The sequence below is a fragment of the Strix aluco genome, chromosome Z (genome assembly GCF_031877795.1).
Source record: "Strix aluco isolate bStrAlu1 chromosome Z, bStrAlu1.hap1, whole genome shotgun sequence".
Taxonomy (NCBI): Eukaryota; Metazoa; Chordata; class Aves; order Strigiformes; family Strigidae; genus Strix; species Strix aluco.
Window position 1 is genome coordinate 8,271,686 of NC_133971.1, and position 27,985 is coordinate 8,299,670.

Below are 27,985 nucleotides of genomic sequence, written 5' to 3' on the forward strand. Positions count from 1 at the left end.
GACAGACCCACTCTTCAAAGGACCCAAAAAAACCAGGCCAATAGAGATGGTCGCCCCTGATTTGTTTCCCTCCCCAAACCTCCATACAATAATAAATCATTTCTACTTTGTCCTTACGCCGCCTAGAGGGGTAATTTTCCCAATGGTTTAACATTAAGCCTAAAGGGCTATCTGGTGGTATCTGGGGGTACCTCACCTTGGGTCCCACACCACCCATGGGATCAGAAGGCTTGCTCTTCTTCTGCCCCATCTTCCGGAGCGCCTTCACAAACTCACACAATTCGTTTTTCCCCCTTTTTGTGACCCAGTCCCTTGCGGGATATGGGAAATGCACTACTGAGGGGTCCGCACTCGCTTCGCCCTGCTGGGCGTCTCACACACCACGCTCCAGGAAACCCAACCCCAACCGAATGGATAACCGGCCTATACTCACGCAACCCTGCGTCTTCGTCCGGGGCTTCGTGCACAAAGATTACGGGGTTACCGATATTCTTTTGCTTGTTGCCGAGTTTTGGAGTTCGTTGGTAGAGGGTGTGATGTGATAGCACTCAGCTGGGGCCGCTGAACTCAGCGGGGCGTGCCTCCCCGTATGGGGCTTCCCACCAGATTGCCTCTATCCCAGTCACAGCACCAATTTTGTTATAAGTAGATTTCTCAAATTGATGTGAGTCAGAGCCAATCAAAATTTCAATTGTTTACTTAGCAAGCGGCAACAAGCAAAACAGCGCTGGGCGGCCGGGGAGTCCTTGCTCCACAACGGCACGCACTCACTTCCCGAGGGTCCGTCTCTTTTATATCCTCCGCCTTCCGGTATCGGGTCTCTCTGAGAGGTGTACCCGGCGTCCGCGCACTTTGCAGCTAGGGGGTCGCTCCATCCAGGTCTTCCTCGCGTCACCAATTCCTCGTATTTCCTGCTTTCCTGAGAGTGGCTCACAAAGCTTTTGTTTATATCTTACAGAGTATAGACATTACCCCTTTGTCCTTCTTCCCTTTGTCTTTCTCCCCTTTGTCCTTCTTCCCTTCTCCCTCTTTTCAATCTTTTGTACAATAGGAGTCCTTGCTTCAGCATTTCAACTTAGATAAGCACTTGCAGTCTGTTAGTCGTTACACAATGTAATAGTTAAGATTAAGCTTAGGCTTACATAGTTTATGGAATAACATGTCACAAGCTCCCAGTATCTTTAATGGAATTTGATGAACAAACAGTTTACTGTCTATCACACCTGTCTTGACTGATAACAAGGACCAAAATATTGTCTGTAATGAAGTTAAAACTCCTTATATCACTATTCATCATCAGTAGCAGAAATTAGCTTTGTGTTATTAAAGCTGAGGATCAAAAGTCCCATTCAGAGAAGTAATGGTAATTATAGTAAAAATAAGGTAAAAAGCAGCTTTCTGGAAGTAAAAATTGGTAAGATGTCCCTAGCACATAAATGCAAAGAAAGGAGAAAAAAAAGGAACTTACAGCTGTGACAGGACCAGTTACTGAGAGCTCAGCTTCATCATTCACTCCTAGAGCTTTCTGCTAAAGAGGACATACAAGGGGAAAACAGGGATAGAAAACATCTTCCCTCCTGCCAACTTCGGAAATTCAAGGCAATAGGAGTTGAATTAAGAAGTGCAGCATTCAGATGCCATGTGGTTTATCCCCCAACCAAAGGCTCAGCTGCTGAGTATCACGATGCTAATTGTAACAGTTCATCACAGACACCAGACAATCCTCTGGGGTCACATTTATCAAACCACACAGCACTAAGACGAACTATACTGCAAGGTTCATCAACACAAAAGCAATCAAGACTTAACATGGGTATAAGCAACACAACAAGCGCTTGTCAGGGAAGGCAAACCTCTTAAATATCTTAAGAGTCCACACAAATCAATGGCTAGCATCTCAAGTGAATCTGATCACACTGTTGTCCCTACTATATAAATAACCTGTGTCAAAAGGGACATGATAGGTGCTCCACAGCAGGTAGGAAAGTCCATGCATTTTTCTCCTTCCCCCCTCCCCAGGGGGATATTATATAGCAAATATAATGTGCATAATCCACAAACACACATGCACTAAAACTCACTCTTTTGGTCCAAAAAATGAAATAAATGTCTTAAACTTCATAAAAGTTCTCGCTTTTCCCACGTTCACCTTCCCTGCCTTCTTCCTCATTCTCACACTAAACTGCCTTTTCCAACCGCCGTGGCCACTCCTGGACTTGAAAATCATCTTCTGCTCAAATTGAGGAAGTCTGTCCATCTTTTTCCTCTGCATACCTGGGCATAGAAAAGAGGTTTATTGAAGAGATGAAGGATTTTCTGAGAGAACTTCCAAATAATGTAGTCAGGACGTATCACTAAATTGTCTGTCAAGTACATGACTACAGAACCCATTAATTTTGCATATCTATACATAAAATAGTTTCATTCCACTCACCTCTTCACCTGGCTGCTTTTCAGTCCAGGGCTGGAAACAAAGCCTTGACAACCGCCACCTGGACCTGCTAAGGGTACGCTGAAGAGCGTCTACTCACTGAGTGATGCCCTGTGATTCTTCAGGCTCAGGATGCACATGCCTCACAAACTTTTTCTTTCAAGCCCCTGAGAAATCCAGTGGTTACTTGTGCCCTTTGTAAGTTGTTCTTTTTTCCCCTGTGGGAGGGAGAAAGGACCAATGCATTGCTTGGTACCTGGGAAGACCCTGTTTCTGCAGCCAGTTGATCCACCTGCCTTGGCAGCATATTCCCTTTTAAAACATTTCCCCCTGCTCTGCACTAACAGAAAATTTCCTGATACAAGACTACTGTGGAACTCCTTCATCTTCATTCTGAGATGAAAATTTTGAACTTGCTCATTCAGGTTGCTCTTCCTGTTTCTTTCCCTTTACATCTTCTTTGATATCTGCTTCTTCACTCAATTACTCTGATCAGACAATTTTAACACCTTCATTTGGTTGTTCCTCTACTTCGAAGCAACTCTTGACTTAAACAATATATGATATAAAACACCTTGCCTTTTACTTTTAACATAGAACTGTGTTTAGACATAGGTAGTTTTTTGTACAGTTAATTTGGAGACCTTGTTTAATCTTTTCTTTAAAAAGGGTGGCCTTCGTGTTCTTAGCAATGCCACCTACCTGCTGATAAACCAAGTATTATCACTATCATAAGCCACATGGCAGATTATGAGACTTACTTCCTATTCTGAATAGCATATTGTAAGACTCTTTTCCATATGCTATGATTGCATGCAAGTGGGCTTTCCTTCACAACAAGATCCACACTCATTCACTAGACTCTTGCACATTAGTCTTTAACCATAACACTGTTAAAAGTTCTTTCATGTATTTCTGACAGATGACCAGCCTACAGGAACTTCAGTGACATTTTCTGGGCCCAGCTTTTCCTACCTTACATTTCTCCAAACAACACCACAGTATTTATACCACAAGTTCCCTCCTGTGCACTGGAACACACTGCGCTAGTGACAACTCAATTATTTCTTCAGTCCTGCAATATAAAATAGACACCCTAGGCAGTACAGAATTAAGTTGATGCTTTTCAGCAGAAATTCAAGGCAAGTTTCTAATTATCATGGTTGGAAAAAAAAAAAAATCCAAGTGAGACTGGACAACAGCTCCCCGCTGACACATGTGCTAAACAAACCTGTCAGTGGTTGCCAATCTGCACAACGGGCCATGAACCTCCCGGCTGTAGCCCCTTCTTCTTGGTATGCCAGCATGAGTGCAGCTGCACCTGGAATGACCCTATGAGAAGGATCCCTCTGCCACCACCCTCTTCAGTCTACCATGGGATGCTATGAAGTTCATTCAAAGTAAACCCAGGATGAATCTGCCCTTTCCTGCCATAACCCAAGGCAGAAGTCTTCTTGTTCTATGGAAGCGTTGCCTGATGTGTGGCCTAGATGTGGCTGTGGGAGGGAGGGAGTCTGACTAAATCAGATGGTAGTAGCCATTGTCATTTGCTTTTGTCTCTCAGCCTTTTGAAAAACCATTCATTCCAATTCTCAAGATGAAATTTATATGCTAATTATCAAACTGAAATTTATATGCTAATTATCAGCTAATACTTGTCTTCTGTTTAAAGCCCTTGAGGAAGCTGTTTCAATTTATCTCATATGCCACCTAGAAAGTTACTCTTCATTCCATGTAACTGTCTCCAAGGTGTGCATTCACAGTCTTTGTGTTGTATAGATAATAAGCAATGTTAATATATACAGTTTTAGACTTCTTTGAGTCTACTGAAAGAACTACTTCTACTCCTATTAGATCAAAACCCCACACTTGAAGAATCTCATACTGGTTTTCTAACTCCATCTCTAACGTTAGATTTAAATTCAGAGTAACTGATATATTCTTCTACTTCTAGTGATCTTCTGACTAACCAACAACTAAACACTCACTCTCAGGATTCACTTCCTTCAGTTCAGGCTTTTGTTTCTACTGCCTCAGGCCCCATGACCCATGATGTCTTAACAGCTTCAACTCACACACAAACACAACATACTACAAAGGTGATCTGAAATTAAGATATCACCAGCACCTGAAAATTACCAATTGAAAGCTCGCTAACATAACTAAATTCATGCAGCAAAACAATCCAAGACGTTTTGTGTCCCAAGACTGTAACCTGTACAAACTTCCTTTCTGATCTTGGCTTGGTCATTTTCTCCCATTTCTCTGTTCAAAAATAAATGGATGACAGTATTTTCTTACTTCACCGGTATGTTTTAAAGATGCATGTCAAGAATGTGAGCCACTCAGATACCAGAGTAATGGGGCCATAACCAGGACAAAACAGATTGTTTTATACCGATAAACTAATTTATGCTTCAGCAATCTCATAAGAGCGTGATCACTTCTCCCCTCATTCACCATGTCTGTAACTCTGACATTTTAATTACTAGCTATATCACTTTGCACTTCAAATTCACTCCAGTCCAGTTACTGTTCAAAAAAATTCAAGCAGTGTATAAATACTTCTATATCTTATATTTCAGTATTTTTTAAGAAATAAAGGTATGTATTGTTTGTAATTGGTCTTGTGGTTCAGGCAGCTGGCATTGCAGAATGACTAGCTGGACACGAAACACGAGAGACTTCAGATGACCACTGTGCCAAAAGACTGGATACAAATGGGTAGTGGTTCCAGACTGACACCCATATTGACTACTTGGATAATTAACATTCACAGCAATGCTGCAACTGAGTTAAGGCTGATACCGGAGTCCAGTCCTCATTAAAGTTCTGTTCAGTGTTGGCTGAAGAAAGGGGGAGAAGAGAATGCAGTAAGGGGGAAAGACGTTCTGAGAAGGTCATCTCTTCTGGGAATAACCACCCTATCAACAGGTCGTCATAAAACCTGATGGAGTGGTTTCACCACACTATACAGGACACAGCCTCTACATCCCAACTAATACAATTAACATGCAACAGGACCCATCTTACAACGGGTGTTCTTTAGAAATGTACTCTTAGAAATCAGAACACCTGCACACCACTTCCTGTCAAAGTTTCAATGACATAACAGAAGGTAAAGCAACTATCTACCCATTACTAGAATTTTTGGGATATACCTTTATACCAGAAGAGTATCACTGAACTGACGAGACAGTGTAAGTTTGCAGGGTCCCATTGTGATAAGTCATTCTATCTACCTCTTGCTCCTGAAAGAAAAACCCCTGTGTCAGGATTATCAAAACAGTCTCTATTTGACATGAACACATGCCATGGGCTAAGAGACCGCTGCTTGCCAGAGCAAGCACACATCCTCAGTATTATGTGATCAACAGAACAGCTGGAATCACAATTAAATTCAAATAGACATAAACATTTACGAAGCTTAAAGGAAAAGATTTCAAATGCACCAATAAGGTCATATTGCTTTAGCTAACTCCTGAGTGGTCAACACCAGACTGTGTAAGTTTGCTGTAGTCTATCAAAGCTGCTATGAACTATCAATACCTCTTTGTCAAATATGTTATCAGCTAAGAGCAGGAATGTTCAATTGTGGGAAGATACCCCATAGTAAGTCCACAATACAACCAATTCAGAGTTCTATCCTAGAAAGTTTAACTAAGATACAAAAATAGAGATTGCTCTTAACATGAAGAAATCATTCAGTTGGCAGGGAATTAATTTTACCTCAGTTCAGCAAAATTTAAGCACATGCTCAAGTCTAGCTTAACCAAATACAGAAATACAAAGGATCTTAAGAAATACATGCTTCAAGATTTTACTCAACTAAGACTTGGCCTACTTCTTTCCTTTATTTGTATAATAAGCAATAGGGACTAGCAGTGACTTGCAACCAGCAAAGATAATGTTTACTGGAGGGGCACATGAGCACTGCAAGGTACTATTAATTCAGATGTTCCAAAAAATATAATTTCATGCACCAATCTTAAATGGTACATTAAAAAAAAAAAAAAAAAAAATCACAATGAAGCATCTAAAATAAGTGTCATTTGAAGTCAATGACAAGACACTGCCTGATCTCAAGGAACTTTGAATCATATCTCAGAAGAAACACAGCTGAACATGCATTGTGTAAGTTGGTTTTAGTCCTCCATATTTTTATCAGGATAGCATTTAATTTCTTGCAAGTTGTTCAGAAAGTCTGATCACAAACTATTTCTCAACACATGTCAAATAATCTAAGCTAAATTATACATTTCAAGTCCAATGTTATTCACTGCAGTGTTAAGAAAGCACTATGCCATGACACAGATTCACTCTCATAAGTAACAAGGCACTGACAGTTTCTCACAGGTATCTGTTTCTGATACACAGTGAAAATGTTACCTTAGCAAGTTAGTGTGATATCAGAATCTGCTAAAAGGCAGCAGAAATTAGTCAAGCATAGCCTTCTCTTGCCTTGCTGTCACCCATGACAGCATACCATTTCAAATACTTTTAGGACTTCTCCCATTCTAGCTGTCAGCTTTCACAGGTATAAAGAAACCCCAACAAATAAACAAACCAACCAACCAACCAAAACCAAACCAAAACCAAAGAAAAGCAAAATTACAGTTTCATTACTTAAAGGGCATGTCTGCAGAACAATCAGCTTAGAGTGTTGAGTCCTCACTGCTTTCTTCCCATACTTGAAAGTAGAGAAGCAAAACCATTTGTTTTTTTCCTATTCATGTCCACCACCTTTCAGTGCTTCAAGTTCTAGAAATAAAATTTGTTTCTTAGGCAATTTACATCACATCAGATGCCAAAGGGAAGTCAGGAAGAAGCACTGAATCACCTTCTATTTTCACTTGATGTTTCTGTCTTCCCCTCAAATAGTGGGAATGACAATTCCCGAAACAGAGCATAGCTCAGATATGCTGGAATCACATCTCGTTTTTAGAAGCATCCTGTCCTGGTCAACTTTTACCTCTTCTTCCCCAAGAACTCCTCTCTCCCTAGTTGCATGCTATGCTTCTGGGTGTACACAAATATTTTTTAAAAACCTCTGCCTAGGACTCCAGTTGTCCAGCCATTACTTACAGTTCACTTAAGTCATTTGCAACGAGAGAAAGCTGCTTTTCATTGTGGTAGGTTTTACTCATTCCACTGAAATTTAATAGCAAGGTATAATTCAGAAGATACTGTGTGAAAAGTGTTTTTACTGTATCCTTGATGCAGTACTAAGCAAAAAGTACTACTACTAAAAAACAAGGGGAAAGCTCATTGGCTACCTTGGCAATGTCTCTTCAATAACTTAATCCTCTGTCTGTCATTACTGTACATTGTCACTGAAACTCACTAAAGGTTCTTTATCACCAGGAAATATAACTCAGATCAATCTGCCTGTAAAATACTAGCTTAAAGAAAGACAGAATGAGATGAGAAAGCAGGATGTAATTACCCATATTAGCAGGTTACTACCAGGTCCCCTAACTGATGTTCATAAAGGAGGTATGTATTTAGACTTTGTTTTCTTGCAAATCAAAAGACTACCCCCAAAGCCAGAGTTACTGACCCAAGCAAGAGAACGGCTGAAAGCGAACAAACCTTACATACAGAAATACAAGATCGAAACTTTAAGTACAGTAGCTCAATGACACAGAACCTTCTTAGATTCATAGAACAGAATCACAGAATCATTTGGGTTGGAAATGACCTTTAAGATCATCAAGTCCAATCGTTAACCTAGCACTGCCACGCCCACCACTAAACCATATTCCTAAGCGGCCATGTCTACATGTCTTTTAAATACTTTCAGGGATGGTGACTCAACCACTTCCCTGGGCAGCCTGTTCCAATACTTGCTAATCCTTTCGGTGAAGAATTTTTTCCTAATATTGAATCTAAACCTTCCCTGGCACAACCTGAGGCCATTTCCTCTTGTCCTGTCACTTGTTACTTGGGAAAAGCGACCAACATCCACCTTGCTGCAACCTCCTTTCAGGTAGTTGTAGGGAGCAATAAGGTCTCCTCTGAGCTTCCTTTTCTCCAGACTAAACCACCTCAGTTCCCTCAGCTTCTCCTCACAGGTCTTGTTCTCCAGGTCTTTCATCAGCTTTGTTGCTCTTCTCTAGACACGCTCCAGCACCTCAATGTCTTTCTTGTAATGAGGGGCCCAAAACCGATCACAGTATTTGAGTTGTGGCCTCACCAGTGTCAAGTAAAGGGGGATAATCACTTCCCTAGACACAGAATCAGAATCATCAAGGTTGCAAAAGACCTTGAAGATCATCTAGTCCAACCATAGTCCTGCTGGCCACATTATTTCTGATACAATCCAGGATACCATTGGCCTTCTTGGCTACCTGGGCACACTGCTGGCTCATTTTCAGCCAGCTGTTGACCAACAGCCCCAGGGCCCTTTTCCACCCAGCAGCTTTCCAGCCACTCTTCCCCAAGCCTGTAGTGTTGCAGGGGGTTGTTGTGACCCAAGTGCAGGACCAGACACTCAGCCTTGTTGAACCTCATACAATTGGCCCCGGTTCATCAATCCAGCCTGTCCAGATCCCTCTGTAGAGCCTTCCTACCCTCCAGCAGATCAACCCTCCCACCCAACTTGGTGTTGCCTGCAAACTTACTGAGGGTTCACTTGATCCCCTCATCCAGATCATTGATAAAGATATTAAACAAAACTGACTCCAGTACTGAGCCCTGGGGAACACCACTTGTGACCTGCTGCCAGCTGGATTTAACTCTGTTCACCACAACTCTTCGGGCCCGGCGATCCAGCCAGTTTTTTACCCAGCGAAGAGTACACCCATCCAGGCCATGAGCAGCCAGTTTCTCCAGGAGAATGCTGTGAGAAACAGTGTTGAAGGCTTTATGAAAGTCCAGGTAAACAACACCCACAGCCTCTCCCTCATCCACTAAGCAGGTCACCTTGTCATAGAAGGAGATCAGGTTTGTCAAGCAGGACCTGCCTTTCATAAGCCCCTCCTGACTGGGTCTGATCACCTAGTTGTCCCATATGTGCCATGTGATGGCACTCAAGATGATCTGCTCCATAACCTTCCTCGGCACTCTGACCTCAGTGTGTAGGGGTGACCTCATTCTGACAGGTCTGTAATCCCCCAGATCCTCCTTCTGGCCCTTCTTGTAGATGGGTGTCACATTTGCTAACTTCCAGTCAACTGGGATCTCCTCTGGTTAGCCATAAATGATGGAAAGTGGCTTGGTGAGCACTTTTGCCAGCTCCTCAGTACCCTCGGGTGGATCCCATCCGGCCCCATAGACCTGTGTGTGTGTCTAAGTGGTGTAGCAGGTCACTAACACTTTCCCCTTGGATTATGGGGGCTTCATTCTCCTCACCATCCCTGTCTCCCACCTCAGGAGGCTGGTACCCTGAGAACAATTGGTCTTACCATTAAAAACTGAGGCAAAGAAAGCATTAAGTACCTCAGCCTTTTCCTCATCCTTTGTCACTGTGTTCCCCGCCCCCCGCCCCCCCTCCATCCAATAAAGGGTGGAGATTCTCCTTAGCCCTCCTTTTGTTGTGAATGTATTTATAGAAACATTTTTTATTGTCTTTTACAGCAATAGCCAGATTAAGCTCTAGCTGGGCTTTGGCCCTTCTAATGTTCTCCCTGCATAACATCACAACATCCTTGTAGTCCTCCTGAATTGCCTGCCCCTTCTTCCAAAGGTCTTAAAGTCTCTGTTTTTTCCTGAGTTTCAGCCAAAGCTCTCTGTTCAGCCAGGACAGTCTTCTTCTCCGATGTCTTGTCTTTTGGCACATGGGGACAGGCAGTTCCTGTGCCTTTAAGATTTCCTTCTTGAAGAATGTCCAGCCTTCCTGGACTCCTTTGCCCTTCAGGACTGCCTCCCAAGGGACTCTGTCAACCAGGCCCCTAAACAGGCCAAAATCTGACCTCCGGAACTCCAAGGTTCCTGTGATATTCGCATCAAGGTCACCTAAAATATGAACTACTTTGGCTCCCCTCCTCTTTCTCCTCTATCAGTTAATCTCTTCATATACTTAAGGAATACAACCTGAAGTCTTTCAGAAATACAAAACAGTCTTTCTTTCATTTTCCTACTACCTACTGTAGCAGTAGCTTTTACTTAAGAGGTTTTTTTAATCTGCATTAACTACAAGTATGGTCTAGTAACAGTATTAGCAAAACCCATGCCTCCATAATGCCACGTCACCAGTAAGCTACAAGTGCAGCAAGCTTTAGAAGTCAACAAGCAGCATTCACAAACAGATAAACTCCATAACTCCTGCTTTCATTTATTCAGGATACAAGAAATGTCTTAGAGCCATTAAGATTGTTTTCTTTCTTGTTTAGTTAAGCTTAAGATCTAATGAAAGATCAAAGATTAAGCCAGTCCATTAATAAAGAAGTAAACAAATGTCAGAAGCAATACAAGCTTCTTTCCATAGGGTGCTAAATCCATAGCACAGCATGCCTTTTTAGCTAAGTCTGGCTCACAAAGACTAAGGTGAGTCACACGTGGATTCATATTCCATGTCCCTAATCCATGAATGTTCCTTCTTCCCATTTTAATAAAAGTCAAACCCTACAACAGTGTATTAAAAGCTTAAGCAAACAGAATATTAAACTTCATCTGGACCTCCGAAACAATTGCCAGTGACATTTCCCATGACCCCTAATGCTGGAAGTCAAAAAGAGTGAAAAACATGCAAATAACTTTACCACAGAAACTAAAAGCAGAATAGAAGGCTGTTCACCTTTGTTTGCATCACAGTCCATCGAGCCCATCACTGCGTTATGCTATTTGCTTACAGTGGCTGCCTCGGTCTTAATAAAACAGTGTGATCTGTTTGTTGAATGCTCCAAAGCCCTAATACATTAAAAGAAGTTGCGCACACAGGAAGGGTAGCTTACCTGTTTGTGGGCAGGGGAGGGCTTCTCATTAGCTGAGGTCCTAATGCAGAGTCTGCAAAATAAAGGACAAAGATCCATTAGGCCACACCAGTAATAACTGCCATATTTTCTGGAGAATAAAGACTTTTTTTATTTTTTTTTTCTTTTTTTTTTTTTTTTTTTTTTTTTTTTTTTACAAAATGGTTCTGACTAAGCATTAAGCCAAATAAATTCTTGTGCAATACAAGAGTTCATCTTGGCATCTAGATTTGCATGTTACCCCTAAGCTTTTCATTCCCTCAGAAGGATGACACGAAATAAAAATGTTTTTACTAGGGACATGTTGTGCAACATATGCTCTTAAGCATGTATTTCTGCATTACATAATCCAATATTTGACAGGGAAAGAATAGAGCTTAAACCCAAAGTAACAACCTCTGACATACAAAGTCTAATTGCACATTTCATTATAAGATGATCCTAATGATTTATTTCATGCTGACACCAAAAAGATTCAACCCAAAATATTGCCAGTAGAATGTGTACTGGCACAGAAAAAGAACTTACCCTGAAAAGCAGGATTTAGACTAAGAAAAATGAATACATGGCAATGTAAAGGCAAACATGGTTAAATGAGTCCCCACAGACTGAACACTTTGGGCAAGACAGTGCAGAAAGACCACAGTGACACCACTTAAATAGCTAAGAGATCTGTAGGAAATTATCTTACTGTATCAATCAACATAGTTGGAAAAGTTATGTGCTTTTGATGCACATTTCCTGTATGATGTGTAAAAGAGCATGCTTGAACCTCTAAATAAGAGTTTACAACCTCAAGCAGTAAGACCAAATCGACCTCTAAGTAGTCCCATTAGCTGATGGCAATTGCACTATCAGCAGTTTATGCACAGTCCTGAATAACTTTTAGGAATAAATGTAAAAGCTGTCCCTTGCACCGGCTCTCTGCAGGGGGGAATTTCAACTTCTCAGGTATGCTTGCAGTCTGTCTGGAAGAGGTAAAGTGTTCCCTTGCAGAGATGTTGGAGGGATGCTACCCCCAAATGGCAACTCAGAAGTGAAGAGCTGAGTGGGAAAACAGCCATGCTCTAAGCCCATACTCTGTCCATGTGCACCAGGGCCAGTAGGTTTCACTGAACCACCAATAACTCTTTACAAGAAAGTGTATGAATGGTCTTCACGTTATCTCCTTTTCAGACTATGAATCATTTCTGCACAGTACAGCAAAACCAGGAACTACTTGGACATTTAAGCATAACACTATGATGCACAGCACTTTTAGAGCACTAATCATAGTCTTAATCCTCTCACCTATCACCGTAGACTTGAATATGCCAATGCTTTCAAATACCACTGTGGTCTTAAATGGAAAATCATCTCAATAATGAGCAATTGACCTGCCAGAACACATTAGCTCCTTTCCATAATCATCACTTCTACTCAAGCCACATATCAGTCTTATTTCCAGACCAAATGGGAACAGCATGAACTTGACAATAAAAGATACAAAACATAATTTGAAACCCTAACCCATGTACAGCTGACAAAATTATAATGTTTTTCTGGGATCCAGGAATACTAGAAATTTCCATTATTCAAGTGAAAAACGATTAGATATGCCAGCAGGGTCTATATTCCAGACTAATGACCATCATCTGCATCCTATTTAGATAATAAAGGTTTGCAGCACACAGATAATTAAAGGAAAAGCTTGAGATAAAGGCAGAACAAGAAAAAGAAAACTACTTATCTTCATTTAATGCTAAACATATCTAATAGCTCACCTAATAAAGGCATAATACTTGCCAGTGAGATGCCCTAGAAACTTCGGAGTTCAAGGCAAGAGTAGCCTCTGGAGCTGGAATCAACTGAAACATTTTTTTTTTCCTAAACGCACTCAGTATTTGAACTGTTTAAATGACCTTTTCCTTGAAAGGGTTGGAAGAAAGAGGCACTGAACTATTTTCACCCTACTGTATGCCTGAAGACTGACTAGCATATCAGTAGAATAACATCATAATCCTTAACTGTTCACACTAGAGTTTCACCCATGCTGGCAATAAGACGTGACTTCAAAATTATCTGCCACTGAAGCTGAATCCTCCCTGAATACGTGAGCTAGGATAGATCATAAAACACGTGTTGTGCAGAAAAGCAGTTTAAGTTTTCAAGTGTACCATTTCCCCATTTGTAACATCCATGCATCTACACTAGTTTCTTAAGGAAAGCAGTCATGTGAAAAATCACAAGCGTGCGACCCTTGAGATTTGGAAAACAAATTTATGACCAACTCAAGAAAGATGCTTCAGTGGATCAATATAAGTGTCCTATAATAACCTTCAGCTCCCACCTAAAAATGGAATAAATTCTACCCATCGGAAAACCACCTTCACAGTTTTACTGTACTCAGTTAAGAAGCTCTCAAAAAGCTCAAGGGCTAACTTATGCATGTTAGCTTATATGTTAGAAAAATATCTGAAGGTGACGGGAACTGCAGGTCTCCGCAGTTTTCACAGTCAGCCCGCTTTTCTATAGCCACTTAGACTTTAACACTGTCCTCTACATGCAGTAAAGTTTCTTCACACTGATTTTTCACTTAGTACACAAGTTGTCTTTGATTCAGCAGCACAAATTATACAGAAGTCCTTTTTGCAACTAATTTTCTCCTCTCCAGACTCACATAATCTGTTCCCTCTCCCACATCCTAGGCTCCCCTGCTCTGCCTTAGAGTTCACACGGGCTATCAGAAGATGTGAGGCTACCTCAGGACCTGTTTTCACATAGCAACTTAAACATGTGCCTGTTAGCTAGAACTCAAAGTCCTTGCATGTGCAAGCAAGTAAAGCAACTGCACTACACTATTCTGCCAGTTACAGAAATCAAAACCAGTTGCTAATTAGCACTAACATACTTAGCTATTTTTATTTTCACCTCCATTTCACCAATAAACTGGCACTACACAATACTTAATAAGTTTCTAAGCCCTAGAAGGCTGCTTCTACTGCAGCAAATACTCCCTAGAAATGTATCCAAACAGGTAGAGCTGTCCTGTTAATAAACAGGTAAATGGTCCTGTCAGGTTAAAAAGCTTCACTGCATGAATCAAATAACAAAAATAATATATAAGTACATTTTATAATTTTTTCCTAAGCCGTATTTATAATGCAGAAGAGTAATTGCATAAAAACAGCTACGTGTTATGTATGAGGAATTTAAATTGTAACTTCTGGGTACTCCCAGGTGTTAACATGTTGTGACTTGTGAGCAATTTCCTCTTCATGGGTGACAGCTCATCACAAGTGGTTGGGCAAGGTTTTACTACCTGTAAAGCTTACAGATCAGATTCTGGTTCTGCTTTGCATTCTTAGAGTTAGAATTAGGAAAACCACCATAAATGGGGAGAAAAATGGGATAAGTATCCTGTAACAAGTCAAAAAAGCATTTAAATTCATAGTGTCATTTTTAGACTTAAGATCCTGGCAAAAAAAAACCTGTGGAGACTCTTCCACCGTTAATGAAGCTTTCACCCTCAGACAAAATGAAGCATGATGACAGGGGTTGAGAGTGTGTGGATCAGGTTAAGGGCCAATAAAGCAGATCTTGCTGTGGGAGTCTGCTATAGACCTCCCAACCAAAGCAGTGAGGTGGATGAAGCTTTCTACAAATAGTTGGGAGAAATCTCGCGGTCACTTGCCGTTGTTCTTGTGGGGGACTTTAACCTCCTGGATATCTGCCGGGATCACAACACAGCGCAGAAGGAACAATCCAGGAGGTTCCTGGAATGTATGGAGGATAACTTCCTCATGCAGCTGGTGAGTGAACCGACCAGGGAAGGTGCCCTCCTGGACCTGCTTCTTGTGAATGGGGAAGAGCTTGTGGGGGAGGTAAAGGTTGGAGGCTGTCTAGGGTGCAGTGATCATGAGATGATCGAACTTTTGATCCTTCGAGAAACAAAGAGAGGGGTTAGTAAAACTGTCACCTTAGACTTCCGGAGGGCTAACTTCGACCTGTTCAAGAGACTGATTAACAAAATCCCTTGGGAGGCTGCCTTGAAGGAAATGGGAGTCCAGAAAGGCTGGACATACTTCAAGAGCGAAGTCATAAAGGCACAGGAGCAGGCTGTTCCTGTCTGCCGAAAAACAAGCAGGTGGGGAAGGAGACTGACCTGGCTAAACAGGGACCTTTGGCTGCATCTCAAGAACAAAAGGAGAATCTATCGCCTTTGGAAGAGGGGCCAGGCCTCTCATGAAGACTATAAAGTCATAGTGAAGTTATGCAGGGAGAACATTAGGAGAGCCAAAGCTCAGCTAGAGCTCAACTTGGCTGCAGCTGTTAAGGATAACAAAAAATCTTTCTATAAATTCGTTAACAGCAAGAGGAGGATTAGAGAAAATCTCCCTCCTTTACTGGATGCAGAGGAAAACATGGTAACTAAGGACGAGGAAAAGGCTGAGGTGCTCAATGCCTACTTTGCCTCAGTCTTTAGCAGTGGAACTGGCTGTTCCCTGGACACCCAGTCTCATGAGCTGGGAGATGGGTAGGGGAAGCAGACTGATGTCAGCACAGCTGAAGAGGAGGTGGTCAGAGACCTGCTACACCACTTGGATGCACACAGGTCTGTGGGACCGGATGGGTTACACCCAAGGGTGCTGAGGGAGTTGGCAGATGTGCTCGCCAAGCCGCTGTCCATGATTTACCTGAAGTCATGGCTAACTGGGGACGTCCCATTGGACTGGAGGGTGGCAAATGTTACACCCATCTACAAGAAAGGCAGGAAGGAGGATCCAGGAAGCTATAGACCTGTCAGTCTGACCTCGGTGCCAGGGAAGGTCATGGAGCAGGTCACCTCGGGTGCCATTAAAAGTCATATAATGGACAACCAGGGGATCAGACCTAGTCAGCATGGGTTTATGAAAGGCGGGTCCTGCCTGACAAACCTGATCTCATTCTACGACAGGGCAACCTGCTTATTGGATGAGGGAAAGGCTGTGGATGTTGTCTACCTTGACTTTAGTAAGGCCTTTGACACCGTTTCCCACAGCATTCTCCTGGCAAAACTGACTACTCACGGCTTGGATGGGCACACGCTTTGCTGGGTAAAAAACTGGCTGGATGGCCGGGCCCAAAGAGTTGTGGTGAATGGAGTTAAATCCAGTTGGTGGCCGGTCACGAGTGGTGTCCCCCAGGGCTCGGTTTTGGGGCCACTCCTGTTTAACATCTTTATTGATGATCTAGACGAGGGGATCGAGTGCACCCTCAGTAAGTTTGCAGATGACACCAAGTTGGGTGGGAGTGTTGATCTGCTTGAGGGTAGGGAGGCTCTGCAGAGAGACCTGGACAGGCTGGAGTGATGGGCTAAGACCAACTGTAGGAGTTTCAATAAGGCCAAATGCCGGGTGCTGCACTTGGGCCACAACAACCCCCAGCAGCGCTACAGGCTTGGGGAGCAGTGGCTGGAGAGCTGCCAGTCAGAGAGGGACCTGGGGGGGTTGATTGACAGCCAGATGTACATGAGCCAGCAGTGTGCCCAGGTGGCCAAGAAGGCCAATGGCATCCTGGCTTGTATCAGAAATAGTGTGGCCAGCAGGGACAGGGAAGGGATCTTGCCCCTGTACTCGGCACTGGTGAGGCTGCACCTCGATTACTGTGTTCAGTTTTGGGCCCCTCGCTACAAAAAGGACATTGAATTACTCGAGCGTGTCCAGAGAAGGGCAACGAAGCTGGCAAAGGGTCTGGAGCACAGGTCGTATGAGGAGCGGCTGAGGGAACTGGGGTTGTTTAGTCTGGAGAAGAGGAGGCTGAGGGGAGACTTCATCGCCCTCTACAACTACCTGAAAGGAGGTTGCAGAGAGCTGGGGATGAGCCTCTTTAACCAAGTGACAAGTGATAGGACAAGAGGTAATGGCCTCAAGGTGTGCCGGGGAAGGTTTAGACTGGATATTAGGAAACATTTCTTTACAGAAGGGGTTGTTAGGCGTTGGAATGGGCTGCCCAGGGAGGTGGTGGAGTCCCCATCCCTGGAGGTGTTTAAGAGTAAAGTTGACTTAGCGTTTAGGGATATGCTGTAGTTGGGAACTGTCAGTGTTAGTTCAATTGTTGGACTGGATGATCTTCAAGGTCTTTTCCAACCTAGACGATTCTGTGATAGGAAGTAATGTGAATTGAGATCTTCATCTAGAAAGTTTTTACTTCAGTATACTTACTACTCTTTTGAAACCAAATTAACCTTTCATTGAAATACGAAAAAGGACTATGAAAAGGAAAAAGGATATTATCCTGGATGTGAACAGGTTCACGTGAATGCTAGTATAACTGCTTTCTTGTTCAATTCACCTCACTTCCAGCAAGTTGTTTCCAGAACATCTTCACCTGTCCCTTTAACCCTCAACCTTCCCACTTCATTACTTAATCCTCTGTGACCAGTAGGTTCAGAGGGTTACTAGTCCTGTATACTCTCAAGGGCAACCTTGGCTGCAGTGATCAAGAAACGGTGGAGGTCAAGATCCTTAGGGAAGCGAAGAGGGTGCATAGCAAGCTCGCTACCCTGGACTTCAGGAGAGCAGACTTTGGCCTCTTCAGGGGTCTGCTTGGCAGGGTAAGATGGGATAAAGCCCTGGAGGGAAGAGGGGCCCAAGAAAGCTGGTTAATATTCAAGGATCACCTCCTCCAAGTCAGGAGTGATGCATCCCAACAAAGAGGAAGTCAATAAGTCTGCCAGGAGGCCTGCATTCATGAACAAGGAGCTCCTGGACAAGCTCAAACACAAAAGAGAAGCCTATGGAGGGTGGAAGCAAGGACAGGTAGCCTGGGAGGAATACAGAGAAACTGTCCAAGCAGCCAGCGATCAAGTTAGGAAGGCCAAAGCCCTGACAGAATTAAATCTGGCCAGGGACATCAAGGGCAACAAAAAAAGTTTCTACAGGCACATCGGTGATAAAAGGAAGACTAGGGAAAATGTGGGCCCTCTCTGGAAGGAAATGGGAGACATGGTCACCCAGGATATAGAGAAGGTTGAGGTACTCAACAACTTTTTTGCCTCAGTCTTCACTAGTAAATGCTCCAGCCACACTGCCCAAGATGCAGAAGGTAAAGGCAGGGACTGGGAGAAGTAAAAACCACCCACTGTAGGAGAAGATCAGGTTCAAGAGCATCTAAGGAACCTGAAGGTGCACCTGATGAGATGCATCTGTGGGTCCTGAGGGAACTGACCAATGAAGTAGCCAAGCCACTATCCATCATATTTGAGAAGTTGTGGCAGTTCAGTGAAGTTCCCTCTAACTGGAAAAGGGGAAACATAACCCCCATTTTTAAAAAGGGAAAGAAGGAAGACCCAGGGAACTACAGGCCAGTCAGTCTCACCTCTGTGCCCAGCAAGGTTATGGAGCGATCCTCCTGGAAACTATGCACATGGAAAATAAGGAGGTGATTGGTGACAGCCAACATGGCTTCACTAAGGGCAAATCGTGCCTGACGAATCTAGTGGCCTTCTACAACAAGGTTACAGCATTGGTGGATAAGGGAAGAGCAAATGATGTCATCTACCCGGACTTGTGCAAAGCTTTTAACACTGTCCCACACAACATACTTGTCTCTACACTGTAGAGACGTGGGTTTGATGGATGGACCACTCAGTGAATAAAGAACTAGCTGGATGGTCGCACTCAAAGACTTGTGGTCAACAGCTCGATATCCAAGTGGAGAGCAGTGACGAGTGGCGTTCCTCAGGGGTTGATGTTGGGACCAGTGCTGTTTAACACCTTTGTTGGCGACATGGATCAAGTGCACCCTCAGCAAGTTTGTCGCCGACACCAAGCTCTGTGGTGCAGTCGACAGGCTGAAGGGAAGGGATGTGCCATCCAGAGGGACCTGGACAGGCTGAAGAGGTGGGCCCGTATAGACCTCATGAAGTTCAACAAGATTAAGTGCAAGGTCCTCCCCGTGGGTCAGGGCAATCCCAAGCACAAGTACAGGCTGGGAGAGGAGTGGACGGAGACCAGCCCTGTGGAGAAGGACTTGGGGGTGTTGCTGGATGGAAAACTGAATATGAGCCAGCAATGTGAGCTCGCAGCCCAGAAAGCCAACCATATCCTGGGCTGCATCAAGAGAAGCTTGACCAGCAGGTCAAAGCAGGTGATTATCCCCCTCTACTCTACTCTACTCTCATGAGACCCCACCTGGGGGGGGGGGTCCAGCTCTGGGGCCCCCAACATAACAAGGACATGGACCTGCTTGGATGGGTCCAGAGAAGGGCCATGAACATGATCAGGGAGCTGGAGCACCTCCCATATGAGGACAGGCTGAGTTGGGCTTGTTCAGCTGGAAAAGAGAAGGCTCCAGGGAGACATAGCAGCCTTCCAGTACTTAAAGGGGGACTAGAGGAGAGATGGAGAGGGACTGTTTATCAAGGAGTGTAGTGATAGGATGAGGAGTAATGGTTTTAAACTGAAAGAGGGCTGATTTAGACTAGATATAAGGCAGAAATTCTTCCCTGTGAGGGTGGTGAGGCCCTGGCACAGGTTGCCCAGAGAAGCTGTGGCTGCCCCCTCCCTGCAAGGGTTCAAGGCCAGGTTGGACAGGCCTTTGGGCAACCTGGGCTAGTGGAAGGTGTCCCTGCCCAGGGCAGGGGGGTTGGAACTAGATGGTCTTTAAGGTCCCTTCCAATCCAATCCAAAGCAATCTATGATTCTATGATTATCAACAGACTGCATTAAATGCGTAATACATGTCGATCAAGAGAACACAAAGGGCAAGTTCAGAGATTGAAAGGGTCATTATCATAACTACCAGCTATTACACTTCTTTTAAATCAAAGCAGAACAGTAATGATTGCCTCAAGTAACTATCTGATGGGTCTTAAAAGCTAAGCTGTGATGCTGGTGAAGGAAAGCTCATTTGCTATTGTCACAGCCACTGTGACAGTTTGACAAGAAATCAATAGTTACACTACCCACTGGATGAAAAGAAGAAAGCCTGGTTAGCTTTTAGTGTGTCAAACTCCTCCCACTATTAGGACACCAATGCATAGACCCTCCAATTACTTCACTCCATCTGCTTCAAAACACTGTTTCATGCTTCAGCTCTCCACAGGCTTTCTCCAATTCAACCACTCGAGTCAAGCAAGAGAGGACACTTCAACATTGCAGCTGACAACTCTTGTTCATCCAACAGAATTTTCACCCACAGACATCATGCAGAGTCTAAGCATATGCTGCTCCAAGAGCCCCTAATATGTTCCACCATTTAAAAAAAATTTATATTTAAAGACTGCACACAAATCATCTCCAGAAAACAGGCTGGCAATAAAAGGCAGTTGCTTTCAATGCATTCATCAGGAGATGAAAAATAACATGAATTGTGGCAAATATCTTCACAGAAAAATACCTGCTCAAAACTTGCAAATTAAGAAAAACCCAGCTCATCACAAAGCTTACAAGCTTCATTAGAAGGCTTACGCTTTTTAGGAACTATTTCACTTAATTGAAGACACTGCCAGATAAACATATTTACGGAGAATCGTTTAAAAACTGCTCAAATTCCCATGTAAGCTATTTCAGGAGGCATGTCTGATCTGAGCACATTCCTAAAACAATTTCTGAAAGGGGTCTTGTCTCCTAGTCAACAGTATATGCCACATCTGATTTTAAAGGAGTTAAAGAATTGGTTTTTCTCACCTATATTAAAATGATGTCCGTTGTTATGAAAGAGCATCCCTTCTGCCCAGGTGGTGTAAGAACCCCCTAGCAGGAGGGACCATAAAGGGAGCAACAGGCCTGAAGGATAAATTGTTTCCACAAGTCAACAAATCATCAAGGAGTGCAAGCTTCAAACATGTTCAAATTCACCAGGCAAACTCATCTCGTTATCGCAGTGCCATAGGTGAAGTCAACTTTTTATAGTATCACATTCTGCCAAACTGCTCAGCATCTCAGTACATTGTAAGGTGCAGCTGGGTTCAGCTCAACACTGGTTACCAGCCTTTCCTTACAAAATATCTTTTTTTGGTGATATGGTGATATATGGCCTGGATGCTTTGGCATGCTTAACAGACAGGTCCAATTTGGAACTTCTCATCAGTAGAACTACACTTCTGACCTGTGCTAGAGTCTGAAATGAAGTTGCTCACACTATGTGAGCTACATAAGGGTCAGAAAGGCCATTTCCAAACCAGTCGCTAAGCTGATTCTTCACAGTGCATCAATGAACTGCAGTTGCTTATCAGACAATCTCATCAAGCAAGATTGACCTTCAGTACCTCTAGTGACTGAGGATATTTTGAAAACAAAGTGCCCATGGAGTCAACTCAGCCATCTAATGCTTCAAACTGAAAAAAACATTAACCTATAATCCACAGTCCAAAAGGACAAAGGTAACAGCTTTGGTGAGCACTCATTTGTTCTTTATACAGTAATTCAGCACATAACTAAAACTTGCTTCAGACCAACATCTGCAGTTGGACATTCCAGAAATGAAAGATCACTAGTTGCAGCCTACACACAAGCCGAGCATGTGTCCAAATGATGCTTTCTACAGGTAACGAAATACACTAGCGAGGGGACGTTAAGAGTGTTCAGTTTCCTGTCTGAGAAAAGCCATCAGTGTATTAGGAATATAGAGCCGTTGTCCTGAGATTGTCTGCATATAAGACCTACCTAGAATCCCCTGCGAAGGCTGGGTTTCTATCCCACAACCTACGCTTCCCCTGCCCCAGGGAGCATTTACCTACATGCTTCATATCACTGCCCCATGAGATTGTGGAGGATAATTTCTTTTTAGAACCTAAGCTTTCACTAGCTGCAAGATGAGCAAACAGAATAAAACAACTCAAGAACTGTATGCCTGGGAACAGGTCTCTGTAAAGACAACAGATCTCCAGCTTTTCATGTTGTAAATAAAACCGGCAGGTGTGGAACACAGCAGGGCTTTAACTGCAGACCAAAGCAGGCCTCGGCACAAAGAGAGCTAAGCGAAAAAATTTTAACAGTAGTCCAGGCAGGTGATCCTGCCACCATGGGCTTTATCTCTAAAACTCCCAGACCCTGAATCATATTCCATTTGATGAACAAATCTTGACCCAATTTAAGATGACTGTTCTGTGTTGTTACCACTACCTGGTAACACTGAAGTGGTAAAGGGTTTCTGCCAGGCCTCAGATGCTGAGGCCTTAATATAACATAATTTTCCACCAAGTCCAAGTAACTGCAACTAACAGCTTTTACCAAAAAGGTGGGACAGTCATTGCATAAAGCATATCCTGCACCTCTTCAGGAAAAAGTACCATTATTTTTCATTACTTTTTCTTGAGTCCTCTTCTTCTTTACTTTACAGAGGTCACTGTATCACCTTCTCTTCAGAGCTGTGAAGAAAGAGTACTCATTTTAAGTTTTAAATTGATTCATCTAACTTACTGCTTGAAGACTGCAGTTTTTCCCCTATACTTTGGAAAATGGTATTCTACAAGCACCTATCTTGAAATCCCTTTCTTACTGGCAAAATTGCCTCTACAAATAATTTTCCCTAGTCAGGTTGCCCTAGGCAGATCCAAATATTTCAGTTACATCACCAGTCACAAAAATCAGCCCTTTGCTGGAAGTTGTTTTATGTTGACTTACAGCACATTTTAAAGATGGCACTGAGCTGAAGAAGTTGAAGAAATGTGCATTTTCAGCTTACTTTTCTTGCCTACACCCAAGTGATAAATAATGTATGCTCATACTAAAAATTAAGGGGAAGAGAAGGCCCAAATGTCAGCCTAACACTGGATATGCGGAAAAATTAGGGCTGAAAAATTTATGAAGAATGCAGGAAAAAACAACCGTGGAATTAAGTAACCTGAACCAGAGATAGAATCATAGAATGGTTTAGGTTGGAAGGGACCTTTAAAGGCTCTCTAGTCCAACCCCCCTGCAATAGGCAGGGACATCCTCAACTAGATCAGGTTGCTCAGAGCCCCATCCAACCTGAACTTGAATGTTTCCAGGGACTGGGCATCTGCAACCTCCCTGGGCAACCCAGAGAGGGTGAGTCACGTATTTAAAATGTGACCTCACATAATACCTATTCAAGCAGCTCAAGCACAATTGCAGACAGGAAGATCAGGGGACTGTGGATCTCTACTTCCAGTTTTTACAGACCTGTGACCTTAGGCAAAACCCTTTAACAACCCTATTTGGTTTACAGCATTACCCTTTGCAAAATGGAACAAAAAACATTTTTAAATTAGTTTTACATTAGTTTATAGCTTATATTGCACATCGGACCAGGAACATGCTAGGTACAAGGGTTTACAACATCTTCTGAAATTCTGAAGTACTTTGCAGTATTATGAAGATAGCTATAGAACTGTGTTTTTGAAAAAGGGTTTAATATTTGAGACAAGCTACAAGCTTACTCTAAGTATGAAATACCATTAGCATTAGAACCTGACATGTTGCGCATAATGAGACACACCATAATGCCACTTACCAGCATTCTCAACTAAAACACCCCATTAAGAAATACATCCATTAGAGATCAATCAGACAATAAGTGTCATGGATCAATTTATTTGGGCGGTGCAAGCTCTGCAGTTGTTTGCTGGGTCTCAGTAAGCACGCTCAGCTTCCCTATACTGATTACTATAATAATCTCTGTATTAGTAATATACACATATTTGAGGAAACAGTCCTCCAGATTCAACACACCAAAGCTGCATAACCAACTTTTACTCTAGATTCTGCTTGTCTGAAAAGTGTAACGTTCCCAGTGCTGTCCTCAGAGAGAGATCAGCTTCTGCGCTGCAGCAAAACATTTTGGTGCTGACATAAGCAACCTGTTTCCCAATGAGGTGACTACAAATCTTGTTTTTAACCAGTAGTTTGCAGTTTCAGCCTCTATGAACCCTCTGCCCACTGCTCTCCCATAATCAGCCATTCTCTGTAGCACTTCATCTGCTGCTTAATTGTAGCATAGCTCTCCTGTTAGATTACCTATTTACAACTGACTCCCAAAAGCCCCAGTAAAACTCCTTTAATGGGCAGAATATCAACTTTTTAATACATCTCCAACACCAGAATGTTCTTAAAGAACAGGAACATGTCAGTGAAAGCACTCTACTTCAGATGAAATTCAAAACTTTTATGACCAATATATTTTCAGACCAAGCAGCCAAGAAGCCAACTAGCTTCTACTTTCAGCTCTTTGTTCTAAGAAGACTTAACGTGAAAATTTATTGCCCTCCCATGCATTTAAACAGGAAAACTGCTATGCTGGTGCTGCACTTCAGGTAAGTGTGTCTGGACTTGGAGATTAACTTTTAATACTCCACTGGTGCACGGGCCTCTCCAACTCTGGGGTGGACAGGAAGCATTGGTCAGGTATAATTACTTTATTGGTGGACACAGATCAGTAGTCTTATTAGCCCTGTTCCTAACACGGAAGTTTCGTGTTCTTCCAGTAGTTCCATAACCTGTTGTCCTATTTCTTAAAGGTTTCATTGGAGTTCTACTCAATGATCCTTATGGGTCCCTTCCAACTTGAGATATTCTATGATTCATCTGCCCTTCCTCTAATCCTTCCTGTCTCAGGCTAACTACTTACTATACCCTCCCCCTTTACCTCAAGGCCCCATTCACCCTCCTGCACTCGACAAGCAGGGTATGAGCAGGCATTAGTTTCCTCTCAATAGGAGAATGTCTCCAAGATCATGTCTCTCCCCTAAGCAGGGTATGAGCATACATGTGTGCAGCCATTCCTTTTCTCTGAATGGGAAAACATCTGATCAAACATCATGTTTCTCCCCTAACACCCCTGAAACAGGAGTTGAGTGCGGCTTGATGTAGACAGCTATTAGCAGCAGACCAAAGAACATTCCAACACCACAACTCATTACAAAGTTCATTAAATTTTCATGCAGCAGAACAGGTACTGGCTAGTGCCCAGTCTTTGAGTTAATAAGTCAATAAAATTAGGGGGTGGGGGATGGAGAAGAAAACCTAGAATTACTAGAAAGCTTAAGGAAACTGTAAAGAAATAAAACCAAGGGTGGTAGTGAGGAAAGCATTGCAAAATACAATTTGAAAAATTCCTCATGAGTAAGAAGAAAAAAATACTAGGTGTCTCGGTAATAAATCGAGTTCTAGCATTCCCTCCCTCCCCTGATACCTACCTGACTGCCAGCACTACCCATGTCTGACTCCAACTGCTCTTCTGTTGTCTCTGGCACACAGATCTAGTGCAGTTTCTTCACTTATATATCATCTGATCCTTAATAACCTGAAGGGAAAGCACTAGGGAAACTGACATCTTAAAAACCTCAGAGCTTTTAGTTTTAGATATCTATAAACATATAGAAATCAATTATTACAGAACTCCATACACTGCATTGTGATGTTTCTCTGCTGTGTTTTTTGAACAGCTTAAGGACAGGGTTACACCTGCCACACACTTCCTATATTCAGTCTTCCTGCTCACATTTCACTTTTTAAATGTAGTTTCTAATTATTCAGAAGATGAGAAGGTATTCCTTGAAATAGAAATCAAGTGAAAGAGTAGCTAAAATGACACATCATCAGTTCAGTTCTTTACAATCGCCTCTGTTTACACATAATCACCCACAAACTATAAACCACAAGGGAAAAGTGCGAAAGCTCCATTTGCACACAGTCTAGATGAGATTTGCAAGTATAAACAAATTTCAAATTGTCCACAAGAAAAATCAGTGCAAACTCTTCTCTGAAAAAACAGTCCTAGACCTGTTTGTAAAGGTCTAATCCAATGCCTGCTATAGCCATTAAGAATCTTTCTACTGATGTGAATGGCTTTGGAGTTTTGGGATTGCCTTGGCATCATTTTCAGCATGTTTCTTTCAGTGACACACACAAGGTCTGATACTACCATTCCCATTTAGCTGCAAATTCAGTGAGAACATCTGCTGAACAAAGAGCATTAAGACTGATCTAACAGACCAGGCAAACAAAATGGTAAAATGTGAAAACAAAGCCAGTCTTCTCAACACCAGAAATACTAACCGGATTTAGGGTGAACTACATGCTTTTCACATGAAGACCACTTGGAAAAAACCAAGATCAGCCTGTTATTGCGTGATTTAAATCAGAACTAGCCTTACTGCTTCAATTCAGAACTCATTAACACATGCACCCAGGTTAGAAGGCAGTCAGAGAACGCATTTAGGTCACTCATGAGTTTCCAGTTTTCTATATTCTGAAACTGCATGTCTGTACACCTTGTTCACCAGATGTGTTTCAAGCAGTCTGTTCAGATACTAAAGGAAACAGCAGAAAACTTGAGCACGTGGGCAGCATGGCAGTGTCTGGTGTCCCCTAATCCCTATCAGGCCTGAGGAGCCAGAGTCCCTTTTGTCTAATGTGCATAGGATACAATGCTCAGCTCCTCCCAGCACACCTCCCAGCACAGAAACTACCTCCTCTTTTTTGTGCCCACATGAGGTTAAAAAGCTATCTTTTTTCCACAGATACATGCTGGCCCAATGTGCTTCTTTGGTGCAATATTTGTAGAGAACTACCAAAAGTAGTATGAATACAGGAAAATGAATACATCTTTATGGCTTTTAAAACAGAATCAGTGAAACTGAGCTAGATTTAAAAAGTTATGTTCTGAACTCATCCTCAAAAAAACAGTCTTTCCTCTGCATACGCGTAATCTTTCAGCAGACCAAAAGCTTGAATACTTGTCAGAAAATCAAATCAGGGACAGGAAAGACTTACAAGTTATGTACAAAGAAACAAAAGAAAACCAGGGATTATGGCAGTTTTAGGACCTGTCTCCAGTTGGCAAACCTCATGGATACTCTGTCAACTTCAGAGTGCACTCATGGGAATGGAGCTGACAGCATTTGAGAGGGTGCTGGTCAACATCTACATTTAATGAAATCAACTGGTCCCAAAAGGAGAAACTGTCAGAGCAAGTGGATTTGCTACATCCTGAAAAGAACACTGCTTGACATTTGAAAAGATACACCCAAAAGCCAGTACTTTACTGGACATAGATAGCAAATGCTTTTAGAAAGACAAATTGGCTTATACTAACGCTACGTGCTACTTTTATGAAGCTTTGAACAGGAGCTTGGTCAGGGACTGACCCTTGTCAGTCATAGCCATCAAAATAAATTTTCAGTCTATCATGAATATTTCTCCTTCCTCCACTGCCAAACACACTCCCTCTCCTACCTACAGGCCATTACCTCCACAGCAACACTGCAGTGCAAGCTATTAATGCTTCATTATAAATAAGGCAGACCCAAGGGGCTGCCCAATAGGCCAGACTCCTCTAACTTCCACTTTGAGAGTATGGCCTCAATTGAGTTTAAAATTCATTTTATGCAACAATGGACAATTAAAGTTGAAACAAAACACAAACCATCTGTTCAAAATAAACCTGAACTTCTGTCATCTGTTATATGAAATATCCTTCCAAAAATAAAACCAAACCCCATGCAGAAATGCCTTTGAGTAGGGCCTCATTTTAACACAACTTTCTTCTGCTACTGACATTACTGCTGCACTGAACTTCCTTGTTCTTCTCCATGTTGCTTTCCCTCTCCAACGAAGCAAGCTGCAAGTATTTCCAGTAATTTCACAAAAACGATCACAAGCTTCAAGTAAAATCACCACCAAGGTCCCACAGACTCATGAGATAAGAGAAACTT